General features: G+C 36.1%; 1 pseudogene across 1 annotated transcript; it reads right to left on the minus strand.

The window, feature by feature from the left end:
• Window positions 1-344: 344 nt before the first annotated feature.
• LOC144644790 (ceramide synthase 1-like) lies at window positions 345-11,716 on the minus strand (annotated as a pseudogene). The gene is made up of 6 exons (XR_013569192.1): window positions 11,486-11,716; window positions 8,890-9,049; window positions 7,942-8,122; window positions 2,519-2,680; window positions 1,867-2,164; window positions 345-833 (listed from the first exon to the last, which is right to left on the minus strand). The product of XR_013569192.1 is annotated as a ceramide synthase 1-like (transcript).
• Window positions 11,717-13,705: the final 1,989 nt, after the last annotated feature.

Below are 13,705 nucleotides of genomic sequence, written 5' to 3' on the forward strand. Positions count from 1 at the left end.
CTGTACTTAAACGCACTGTATCTATTTAGTTTAGTGTAACAGGAATACATTAAAATTAATGCAAGAATTTAACCAGTATAAGAATAAACGATTAAATAAATGCTTGAGAACATATATCAACAATAAAATAACTTAATATTTGTGTAATCACACTTTAAATAGAAATCACATTAATTGTATATATTAACTACTGTATTTCCAGCATTCCCAAATCAATCCGCCAGCATCCCAAAATTTGAAAGTCTTCTATCGACTATTAACATAACCCAGCTGCCATCTATTGGCGTAACGCGCAATCTGATTGGCTACACAGGTGCCGTCTATTGATGAAAAAAAATAAACAAATCCGTCGGAAGTTTCGTCTTAACTCGTTGGAATTGTCGTTAAGAAAGGACGTACAAAAATGTCTTAATTTTAAAATAGTACAAGCAAGAACACGTTAATATATACCACCTTACTTTCTCAATTGAACGTCAGGGGCGTTTATTGGACCCAGCGTTTAATCAAGAAAGTACGATAGCATAATATTACCGTTACAACTTCGCCTGCCTGCATTCCGAAGTACCTCGGCCTACTTTTGATCATCTAAAAGCCTGGAAATTCGAGTTTTAAGGTTGGAATAAGTATTTTATCCGAACTGACGAGTTTTTGGAGGCTGGCACGATGACAATATAAACACATGCATATATATTTTTTTCTTGTGTTCGGTTCTTTTCATGGATTGCCAGGTTTAGTACATGGCTGTCTACGGCGGGTTTGCTCTTTGAAGTCTTTCTGTTCACCATTTTCCTCTCTCCTCTTGCTCCTCTCTTTGTTATAATTCCTTTCAACAACTGCAAATTAAAGGAGAGCACCACTCATCAATACTCTGCAGCTAGCAGGTCTGACAATACCCTATTCCTTTTAACAAAACTTGTAATTAGTCTACCTCTAGTTTGCTGTTCCTGGAAAACAATCAATATTTTGTAGTTGATATAAAACTGCAAAGATCTCATTCTGATTGCCACAATAATTTTGTTCTTCCCAGGCCAGCGCAGTTTACTTAACAATTTACTTTAAAATGCATTTACCACCGCTGATAATTATTCTGTTATATGTACACTTTATACTATCTTACATTCATCCTGTACGTACAGAACGTTTCAAGTTAAAAACATACAAAGCTGAGTTTAGTCCATTTTATTTAGTTTTTCCAAATACGCTATGCTATGAAACTTAATAATGTTAACGAAGAAATTACTTCTGTTAATCTAGCTTTATTAGTGATTACAAACAAATATGCTCCCGGGCATTAAAATTAAATTAAAAGTTACAAACAAACGAGGTCATCTTTGAAATCTAGAGCCTAACAACGGCTGTTAGGCTGAGCCTAACAATTTTTCAAAAACCTTAATCACAATCCATCTTCTTCAATTTTCGTACATCCGTACCTTCTTTTGTATTTGCTGTGTTATTATGTCACTCAATTTGGTGGCCATTTTCGTATGTCTAAATTTGGCTAAAATCTGTGACACAGTTACTTTAAAACCACCGTTAGTTTGTCCAGATATCCATCCATTCTGATTGCTGCTTTTTTGGGATGCATACATCTATACTTACAGTATTCATAATTGTTATTAAATTACTTACTTCAGACGTAGCGATGTAACTGAGGCTCTTGTAGTGAAGCCTGCCTCGGATTTCTTGTCGACATTTTGGATTTGGCTAAACGCTCTTTTTCAAGATCAGGCTAAAACGTGCACACTATTTTTTCTAATACACAGCTAATATGTCACTCATCTTAGCGTGACTTTTGTATTGTTTTATTCACTATTTTGCCTGAAAACTATTTCGACAGTAGCAAAGAGTTCAGCAAGCGTCACTTACCATGATTTGTAGCCGGCAGCTCTCCATTTTCTAACAATTTTCCATTTGCTATTTTACCAGGCTCTCCATCCTTCTGTGTCTCTTTTGGAATCTCTCGAGGGTCTTCCACGCCACGGCTTTTTCCAATAATGATACGGATTATGAGCCTTACAATAATCACCATACGTCCATAAAAAACAACGCCCAAAGCATTGCATTGAAGAAAAAGTAGAACGGAGCTGCAGGAAGGATTTCCAAACTATGGCAGCCACAGGAGTAAAGTACTTTTATTGGGTAGAGGTACAGACGACAATAAAACCTAAAAAATGATCCATAGAATTAGATACCTACACAGATTGAAGACAGCATGCATAAATAAAACATGTGTAGCAGACAGTCTATCGTGTGCAATCATGGCAAAATATTAGCAGTGATGTCCCCTTAAACTCTTTTTCCCAGGTGCGACAAAAACCATCAGCTATGCAGGTTACCAAATGATAACAAAAATCACTAACTAGCTCTGAGTCTACCTTTACCAATCTCAGGTAGCCTCAGATGGTCATAGTCCTTTGACAATTTCAAACTTGTTCATGAGACGAGTTTAAAATTCTTTAAAAAATATATATTTATTTTTTTATTTGTAAAATATATTTTTAATGTTCATAATGCGTACCACAGTAATGCCAAAGACAAAAATCCCACAATACTGAGGATGTCTGGTATGACATGGTATTTTCTGCCACGAGACTTGAATGCCAAACAGAGTTTAGTAAACTCCAGTATAACATCATCGACATCATGTAGAAACAACACCAGAACACCAATTTTATGATACCTGAAATGCAAAAGAGAGTACAAACAAGCAGATTTAATCAGAAGTCGTGAGGAAGACTGAAATGAAAATTACATGTAACTATCTGAGTGAATAAAATGAGAAATATTGAGGTAATAATATGCTTGTAAGGATTTACTGAATATCGAATTACGAAACTAATGCACACATGCACAGGATGCCAGCTATGTACCACATAACTTTAAACAGTAGCAAAGTAGATGTAATATTAATAGATTCAAATAATATCTAAGCTCGATTCCCGCCGCCTCCTCGAGTCCGGTCTTTCGGGGGGAGGAGCGCGTGCTCATTTTCCCGAAAAGCGGCTGGAAATCGAGCCTAAATAATATCTTGAATTGAACTTTTAAGAAGCCTTTATCGCGAAGTAACTAATTTAAGCTGTGGCTTTGAAAAGTTCATTTTGTATTGTCAGTTTGTATCTTTTTTATCGCGAATAGATAGCTTGCTTATTAATCCTATCAAAGAGCACAATTTTAAACTGTATAAACCCTGGTATAAACCTATATAATAACATTGCATTGTTTAATCCTAAGAAGTAACAGTGTCCCCAACTAGTAGGCCTTATAAGTTACGCTAGAAGTTATGTGTGTAAGATAAATAAGATGTACAACTTTGTTGTCTATCACCATAACAATTAAGAGCTATATTCGGAGAGTTTGGAGAATTGAAAGAAACTCGCCCTAATTCGAATTTTTTTTTATTTCGCCAAAACATTGCTTTAGCTGAACTTACTCGAGGAAAAATAGTTTTAAGTTTCAGCGTTTTATTTTACGGGCGAAATTTAAAAAGTTTTGAAGTGTGTGAAATTTGGATACAATGGCCGTTTTCGCCGCTTTGAAGGTTCAAATTTTCACACTTCTTTGAGAAAACCGCAGAGGCGCTTAAACAATCCTATTAAAACGAAACTAAGCACAAATATTATTTTACCCTTACACTTTAAAGCCGTGTAATAATTTTCTCAAATTGTTATTTGTAGCTTTTGAACTGGGCGTATTAATTCAGTCGCCATTTGTGTCTCGCCCACGAAGGACAAAATAAGGCCAACCTTGACTACTGTAAATGGCCACTGGTATATATCATTTGGTCAAAATATTTACATGTTTAGAAACTTTTGTTTTTGGTCTTTACACCAGGAAAGTTTCAGCGCTGGGAATCCAATATTTTTTCGTCAGTAAAATAAACTGTCATGGCATATTAGCGAGTTGTATTTTATGCAAATTACACGGTTAAAATACATTTCACAATGAATCACTAACAAGAATGAACGACTCACCGCTACTTATCCTTGTTTATGCCGCTGAGCATTTGCTGACGATATCACTTCAACTTCCAGTGTCCTGCTGAGTCTTTTGACAAAATATATCCGGTGATGATGAACTTGCATGAGCGTAAACCAACGGCCACTTCACCAATAAACTCTACAGCAGGAAATTTGATATCCGCGAATGGACATCTGAGTGGCGCTGATTTGCCCGGTTTTCATCGCTCTCTTTAAAAGTCTTTTGAAAACATGGTAAACTATGCACTTCTAACTGCAAAATAATCAGTTTTTATCGATACATTGACGACTTCCAGGAGAATTATTTGTTTAGAAATGCGTGAGCGAAGAAATCGGACTGACCTTTGAATTGACCCCCGCGTCGTCACGTTACTTCCTTCCGTCACGGTATTTAAAATGAAACAAATGAAAAGATTTTCAAAAGATTGTATAAACAGTACACTTATTCTTGATTAGAAAAAATAGTTAACAAAGCTTTTGGAGGTTTTTCATAATTATATTATTATATGTACATGTTTCAGGAAGTTGCAACATCGCACATGTCGTAGTTTTATTACTAATCAAATTATAACTTTCGCAACAAGGCTACGGGCTACAATAAATTACGGCTGGTTAGTGGAAATGGTTTGTTTTTGGACCTACTTTTGCGTATGGCATCTTCATCGTGTGGTTTCTCCGCTTTACTGGATGACGCGACCGCCTGTGGATCAAGCAGGGACTATCCGGGCCAAGAAGAATATTTATCATTGAGAGATTGTATTAGAGACATCACGGGACATCGTCAGTTATACGGCCTAAGTGGAGATGATTAATATTCCCTTGATAGTGAATGGAAGTTGTTGTTAGCTAGAGCAGGTAACGCTTCACTTTGTCTTCTTATGAGCATCTTGTCATCAATCGTGCCCAGATTTTCTCAGTTTTCTTGCTGACAGAACAGCGGAAATGGAGCAAGCGGCAAACGCGAACCTCGCGCACGCCCACGCGAGAAGCGTGCTTGTTTTGGATGCTAAAAGATCTAACCAGCTTACACTGCTTACAGCGTGTTCATTGCTTCTCTATGTTTGGACAGGTTGTGTTCGCATCACTCCTGTTGACAGATATTTTCAGGAGTCAGAATATCGACAGAAGGTTGCAGGATCGCTATGCCCGGGTGGGCGGGATACCCCAAAAAGCTTTATACGGGGAGGCTCCGCCCCGAAGGCTAACTCCTTATCCCTTTATATACCACTTTGACAGAAATTAAACCCTTTTCGTATACCTTTTACTGAAAAAGGTATCCCTTTCATACATCTGAAAGACCTGGCACTACACTTAGATCACGACGTTGTCTTGTCGTTTTCATGTAGAGCCATAAATTGCAACTGTTCGAAATATTTTAATTAAAGACCCTTTTAAAAACCTAAATGACAGATTTCCATGCCCTTTCGTATACCCAAACTTGTGAAATCCTTGCCCTTTTAAAAAAGGTACCCTTTCCGGGCGGAGCCTCCCCATATAGGCCATTTTAGGGGGAATATAGGGGGAGTATTCGTTGTTAAAATTTGTTTTGTCACCAGTCGAGTCTAGTCAGTTACTTTGCACCCCGTCCTAAGAAAAATCCTGGATCCGCCCCTGCGTTGCTGCTTAAAAACTAAAGAATCATTCATATCTTTTATTTTTTTTATTGGTATTCATATTTCGAAACAGAAATACAAGGTTACTGTACAGCCTTGTTATCCGACTCTTGTATAAGATCTTCTTTTGCTTTGCTGATTGGACGTGTATGAAAGTGTCCGTTTTTCTAATACACCTTGAGGGGCGTAGCCAGCTTTTTGAATTGCTGTAGGCTTGGTCAATCTAAAGTGCTCATTTTCGAGATGTTATTGGCGGAGGAGGTCCGCCGAGGAAGTTGTTTTGGATCAAGAATCTCGAAAATGCCTTCTCCATCATTTTGTTCCGATGTAATGTGTATTTTACAGTACCAGGCTAAACTATAAAATTTTATAGGAAGGAATTGCGCCAATTATCACTCATTCCAAAAGAAACAGTGTACTCGTCTTTTCCGGCGTATGCGATTGTGCATATGTCTGTCACCTGGCTACTCTAGAAGGCTCTCTATAAAAGCGAATGCTGTGAAGAAGGTGGCCAAATGTGAAATAAGGAAAAAGAACCGTAAGACTTCAAATAGATTTGATTTTTAGACTGGAAATTAAAAGGATAAAGCAACGACAAAAATATAGCTAGCGACGCAAAGCGTGACTGATTACAGGTTTGCGTTGCTGCCAATTAAAACGCTTATTAAAGTGCTTGTGGGACCGATAGCTTAAAAAGGAAGATAATCAGTTCCTCATTGTTACAAATTCATACTTATATATACTTTTTATTTAGACGTGCATAGAAGATTTTATGTGCGCGCTATAATCACGTCCACATAAAAATGAATCTAACAGCACGGTATACAAATACGCGCTGCGGATTTCATGTTTCCTTATTGCCTTTTATTTAAAAAAAAAAAATTAACATTTATTTTATGTATTTTCCGACACAACATGACCTATGGAGGTAATAAATACTTCTTCGACAGCAGAAGCGAGTCGAAGTGAGATACAGAAGATAGTCACAACATTAGTTTAAGTTTATAATCATTTTACTTTCGGAGGTATTTTAAAAACATTGTAATTGTTTAACAGAAAAAGTTCTAATAAAAGACTTTGCTATTTTTCGCAATCTAGACAAGTGTAGTGTTACGATCTTTTTACAAGGTATCTTATATGTGATATGTCACTCTTTCAATTTTTACATTTTTAATTCAACGCGTGACGGAAGGAAGTAACGTGACGACGCGGGGGTCAATTCAAAGGTCAGTCCGATTTCTTCGCTCACGCATTTCTAAACAAATAATTCTCCTGGAAGTCGTCAATGTATCGATAAAAACTGATTATTTTGCAGTTAGGAGTGCATAGTTTACCATGTTTTCAAAAGACTTTTAAAGAGAGCGATGAAAACCGGGCAAATCAGCGCCACTCAGATGTCAATTCGCGGATATCAAATTTCCTGCTGTCGAGCTTATTGATGAAGTGGTCGTTGGTTTACGCTCATGCAAGTTCATCATCACCAGATATATTTTGTCAAAAGACTCAGCAGGACACTGGAAGTTGAAGTGATATCGTCAGCAAATGCTCAGCGGCATAAACAAGGATAAGTAGCGGTGAATCGTTCATTCTTGTTAGTGATTTCATTGTGAAATGTATTTTAACCGTGTAATTTGCATAAAATACAACTCGCTAATATGCCATGACAGTTTATTTTACTGACGGAAAAATATTGGATTCACAGCGCTGAAACTTTCCTGGTGTAAAGACCAAAAACAAAGGTTTCTAAACATGTAAATATTTTGACCAAATGATATATACCAGTGGCCATTTACAGTAGTCAAAGTTGGCCTTATTTTGTCCTTCGTGGGCGAGACACAAATGGCGACTGAATTAATACGCCCAGTTCAAAAGCTATAAATAACAATTTGAGAAAATTATTACACGGCTTTAAAGTGTAAGGGTAAAATAATATTTGTGCTTAGTTTCGTTTTAATAGGATTGTTTAAGCGCCTCTGCGGTTTTCTCAAAGAAGTGTGAAAATTTGAACCTTCAAAGCGGCGAAAACGGCCATTGTATCCAAATTTCAAACACTTCAAAACTTTTTAAATTTCGCCCGTAAAATAAAACGCTGAAACTTAAAACTATTTTTCCTCGAATAAGTTCACCTAAAGCAATGTTTTGGCGAAATAAAAAAAAATCGAATTAGGGCGAGTTTCTTTCGATTCTCCAAACTCTCCGAATATAGCTCTTAATGCTCATCCTCTTTTGAAATTTACTTGCACTGCATGTCATTTGTAAATAGTAATAATTAAAATTCCCATCATTATCAAGTACAAGCAAAACTTGGCACTTACAAAGTATGCTGTATCACGTATTTTCTTAAGTCTTACCTGATTGCAAATGAGAAGAGAATAATGTAATTAGCTAGAATGTGATGCATAATCATAAGGATGGAATCGCTTTTCCACTGGTCCATGAACAGTGTGGCATATATAGAATGAAAATAAAACCCTGCTACTACCAAATTCCCTGTGTATATGTCTTGAGGAATAGGCATTCCTTTGTACTATCCTAAAAATAAACAAGAATTCAACATATTATATTAGCAGCGAGTAAGCATGTGAGTGCTCGCCCACCACTTCACTGGCCCCGAGAAAACAATGAATTAGGGACTGACTTGTAGTCATACAGGAAGTAACAAATCGAGGAGAGCCGTAATCCAATAAGCTGAAATTATTTGAGTTGTTCCATAAATTCAGAGCTACGCCACTCCATCTATATCTACTTTTAATTAGGTCGGTAAAAATCTAGAGATATCACATCAACCGTTAAAAACTAAAATGAATGTTAAAAATGTTAAAAACTAAATAAAACTAATGCAATAAAATTTTAAAAACTATTAACTAACTTAGATTTAGAACTATTTACAGACGTTATATTTACAATATCATCTGGAAGGGAGTTCCATTCACAGATTGTTCGTGGAAAAAAAGAAAACTTAAAAACATCTTTCTTTGACATAAAATCGTGGCTCCAACGGGTTCTTCTTTCATTATTAACATGTTACATTCAGTGGTTTCAGCTGTGTGCATGCGCCCTTCTTTGTGTTATTATTTAATGCGGCTTGTTTAACACAAGTTTTTTTTGTGGTGGCAGCAGTGCGATATGAACCACGCCTCCGAAGAGGCTGGTGAATCAAACCAGTTTTATAAGTCAGGCCACTGTTTAATATGTTAAGTCATTTCTTCAATAAAATCTTAAAATGTCAATAGGTCTACTGTTTATAATATTATGTGGCAAAATGATGTTGCTTACTTCTACATTAAGCATAAACTTACCATTCCAGCAGTTGCTTGTGTCATGGAAAAAATTATATTTGCCATTAAATAAAAGGTAGGAACACAAGCCATATGATATAGAGTGAAACAAAAGTTTGAAGGCATTTTCTGGACACTTCTTTTGATCCTTCTCAAGGAGTTGACACCACCTGAAAAAAGGCTGAAATAACAATCATAAGTTAAATGGACTTAATTGCATAAGTAATTAGGGTAAAAAAGGCCAGACTTGCACACACACCAATCCTTAATATTATTGACGGGAGTACCCATCCCCCTGTCTAACCTGGATAACATAACAGTTGCACATACTATTCAAACTCAATTTGAATTGGTAATGAATGCCCTGGGGATGAATTAATGATATGCAAATAGTTGTATAAAAGAGGAGCACGTGTTATGCTTTGTGCACTCCACTCTAGTCCAAGACATCGGGATGTTGGCTCGCACCCGCCCGCCCTGCGAGGAAGCCGGTTTGAAGTCTCCGCCATCTACCTTGTATCTACTGGGCCTGGTTTGGGCTTGTCCCAGGCCAGAGCCATCCCCCCAAGGGGGGTACTTCGGCTGTAAATGACGGGGAGAGAGGATTTTTTTGGGTTTGAAATTTCGATTCGGGATTTTTTTGGGTTGGAAAATTTGGCAAGTTTTTTTTGGGTGACTTGATTCAAATAGGGGATTTTTGGGTATTAAAAACGAACTAAAGCGCTTTGACGCGGCCTTGGCGTATTTATAGTATGATGAATAATCAGACTCGAGCGTTATTGCCCCTCCTGGCAATTTAGGGGTATTTGACAAGGGATTTTTTAGGGGTTATTTTTGGTCCAGGGATTATTTTGGGTAATGTCGGAAGACTTACGGATTTTTTTAGATCCTGAGTTTTGCCTCCATTCGATCATCCCCGTCATTTACAAGCCGGAGTACCCCCCCTGGGGCCATCCCCACACCTTATCTACATGTCATGAATAACAATACCCAGGGCAGAATGTTACACAATTTGAACTATTTAGGAAAACAAAAATCAAACTGGTTTACCACCCGGGGGGAGGGGGGGGGGGGTACTTCATACAATGGCCTATACGGGGAGGCTCTGCCCGAAAGGGGTACCTTTTTCAGGCTTCAGGTATATAAAAGGGTAGGGATTTCACAAGTATTGGTAAATGAAAGGGTATGACAATCCGTCATTTAGGTTTTTAAAAGGGCCTTTAATTAAAATATTTCGAACAGACGCACTTTATGGCTGTATTATTTTAATTTATTAAGCGCTGCATGAAAATGACAAGAAAACGTCCTGTTCTACGTCTATGCTATGTCTTTTAGGTATATGAAAGTGGTACCTTTTTTCAGTAAAAGGTATACGAAAGGGGTACAATTTCTGTCAAAATGGTATATAATAGGGTAAGGGTAAAAGCTTGGGGCGGAGCCTCCCCCGAATAAAACTTTTTTGAGTGCCCCCCCCCCCCCCCGGGGTTTACCAGTATTACCTTTTTCTGAAAACAAAACACTAAACGACAGAGAGCAGAGTATTCATGTTAAACGAGTGATCGCAAGTAAACATCAAATTTTGCGTGTCCGTGACCAAGGAGCCGGCTTGGCCGCGTGGGTTTGAAACGATTTACCGACAAAAAATAAAAACGACAAAAAAACACCGGACAGATTATGAACCCGTGGCGCTTGGTTAATAATTAGAGTGAAATTTGTCAAAACATGAACAAGTTAATAGTTTAATTTCAACTTGTGTTTTTTTTCGATGCAGCCCTGAAAAATCGGTGCTAAAAATAATAAAAATTTACTGGATTGTGAAAGTGATATATTGTAGGAGTTGACAATTTCTTTTATCTCAGCAACTTTACAAGTTTAGTTTGGCAGGGAACAATTGTTATATGCATTACTGACAATAATTTTCAGAGTGGACCAGCAAAAAGATTGCATCGATCATAACAACATTATGGTAAAAAATTATGTTAGAATCATTTGCTGCTAATTTATACTCTCTCTCATGTTGCTAGACAACAGACTATATTCAAAGGTTGAATGGAATAAACTAAACAACAATTCAATATTCCCTGTATCGATTTTTTTTTAATTTATGCCAGCCTTAAACAGAAAAAAAAAGAACACAACTGGTAATATTTTGTGTTGGGGGTTTTTTTTTTTTTTTTTTTTTTTTTTTTTTTAATGTTCTGGATATTTTTTAGCATAAAAAAATTTAAATTTAAATTGAGCAATTTATTCGAAACCCATATTATTTTTATCTCCAAGAACAAAAAAATATAAGTTTAATAGAAGTGAAGGAAAAAAAATTGTCAAAATTATGAAATGGCATTTGACAAACGACGAGGAAGAAATAAATCCTTGATTTAAGGCAAACTCCAGTTTGTAAAAGACCTAACGGATCGAAATGCTAAGTGGATGGCCCCGAGAAATCAATCTGGCACACTCAATCCCATAAAATGTTTAGCTTCAATATCAAATTTGTGTTAATATACGTACTCTCATAAGACACATCATATGATTTTCAATGAAAACAACTGGCAAAGGAACCACCATTGAGAAATAAAGCAGACTTTAGAAAAAGAATCAGTTGAAAGCTTATTCTCACCTTGAAAATTGTCGCCGTCAAAAAGTATCGCAACACTGTGAAAGCGACACCAAGAAGGAGGCAAAATAAAATCTCATTTGCCGACATAAAATCATAGCTGGAAATTTCGTGAATGAAATCGACCAGAAATGTTTTTGTTGGACCTGCTTTGTTCCATTCAATCCAAAATTTTCCCCATATTTTGCCAAAAGCCTCCAAGTAACCAATTTCCATTTTGGAACCGCCTTTGCGTAAACATCACGGTCACAATGTAAAAGAAATCTCAGGGTGGGTTTGAGGTTGGAAATTTATTTGAAACATTGTGACACCATGTGGGAGTGCACTTAACTTGGCTGGCTACTCAGCTGTTCGCCTGCATTTTACTGCAAGAATCTTGTGTCAATTTAAAAACTTAGCTTCCAAATCGAAAACTTCTTTACCCATATTGTATCACAATATGACATATTATAATAGTGATTAAAAATTAAAATATAACAGGATTATGTGTATAATGATTCACAATGTAGTTAGCCTTAATTGCATGTTTGGAAAGAGAGATCTAAAAAAATTAAAGATCTTCTGATGAGATATATAAATTTTGTTGATAACATACAAGTACATCAGTTACCACCTGGTGTGAATGTTTATTTTATCTGATCACAATATCACACGAAATGCAAATAACATTTAGCACAGAATACAAAGCCTTGATTTGCCAAATTTTATTAAACTATTAGTTTTAAAATAATAGTGTGAGGTTATTATGGGTGTGAGATTTGCAGTTCAATTACAATACTGTTATTGAGGAAAGCAATTTTATCACGGGGAAAATGGAATTGTTTTTCTTGCAAGTTTTGTAGCAAATGGTTTGAGTTATCTGAGGATTGCATCATCAGGATTATGTACTAATAACTTTATTTTCAATTGGTTTTTATAATAAACACAGGCAAAATAAAAGATTGGGAACATTTTGCATAATTTAATTTAGCCACATTGAAACAGCTATGTCAAGAAAATTTTCCCTATTTGTCAAAAAGGCATATTTTTAATTTCTTATCCCACTTCCTCTTTCAGTTGATCAGTCTTAAAGTAAAGTTGTTTTAGTGCAATTTGTCAAAGCTTACATAACCAAGTTATAGTTTAAAGACACTCAGGGTTTTTTTCAAAGCAGCCCTGAAAAATTGGTGCTAGGAATAATAATCAACATATTCTAGTTTGTGAAAGTAAAATATCATACGAGTTGACAATATGTTTTATCTCTGCAACTTTAAAAGTTTAGTTTGGCTGGGAACCATTTTTACAATGACACACTTCTGACAAAGATTTTCAGAATGGACCAGCATAAAGATTGCATCAATCATCAACATTATAGTAAAAAAAAATATATAATAAGCCTTTCCTGCCAATTTATATTCTTCGCCATATTGCCAGACTACAGACTACATTTAAAGATGGAATGGAATAAATTAAAAAAAGAATAAACAAAAACAATTCACACAAAATACGTGTATTATAATTCAATATTTCCTATTGATTTTATTTTAATTTTTTGCTAATGTTTCGGTTTTGCACAAGTTGTACGAAATTTGTGTGACTACATTCAAAGATGGAATGGAATAAATTAAAAACAAAACAAAAACAATTCACACAAAATACGTGTATTATAATTCAATATTTCCTTATTGATTTTATTTTAATTTTTTGCTAATGTTTTGGTTTTGCACAAATTGTACGAACTGCACGATGTTTCAAAAACTACATACCTGGCAGTCAAATATTCTTCCCGTTTTTCCACCAAAATTTCAATTCGAACCTGCTGAGATGTCGGTGTAGAAATACCAAGCGAGTTTCCAACGTTAGGCCTCAACAATTGCCTCGGCAAAGTAGCACAAATAGCTACAAAACGCTTGAGCGTATGGTGACGAAAATCCGCCACAATTGCGTGACAAAAGTTGCACGTGATGTTGGTTTTCTTGCCCAAAGGAGCTTTATAGCGTTGAAAGCGTCAAAGTTATCTTGTGGGCTAAACGGCTAAGCGTTGGAAGCGCCGAAGCCCTAGTTAGCTCTCAGTTTTCTAAGTTATTTGTAGGGTAAGCTAAACGGCAAACGTATAAATCGACGCAGTGTTAGAAAAGTGTGTTAAAAAAAGTGTCCACAATAAATGACATTTTTTAAAAAGAAATACGAAACGTTCCTCTGTGTATGGTCACTCAAGTTGTTTTGTGTTTAAAATTCAGGGGA

Source organism: Oculina patagonica, chromosome 2 (assembly GCF_052425735.1).
Source record: "Oculina patagonica isolate OP01 chromosome 2, crgOcupat, whole genome shotgun sequence".
In the NCBI taxonomy this organism is placed as follows: domain Eukaryota; kingdom Metazoa; phylum Cnidaria; class Anthozoa; order Scleractinia; family Oculinidae; genus Oculina; species Oculina patagonica.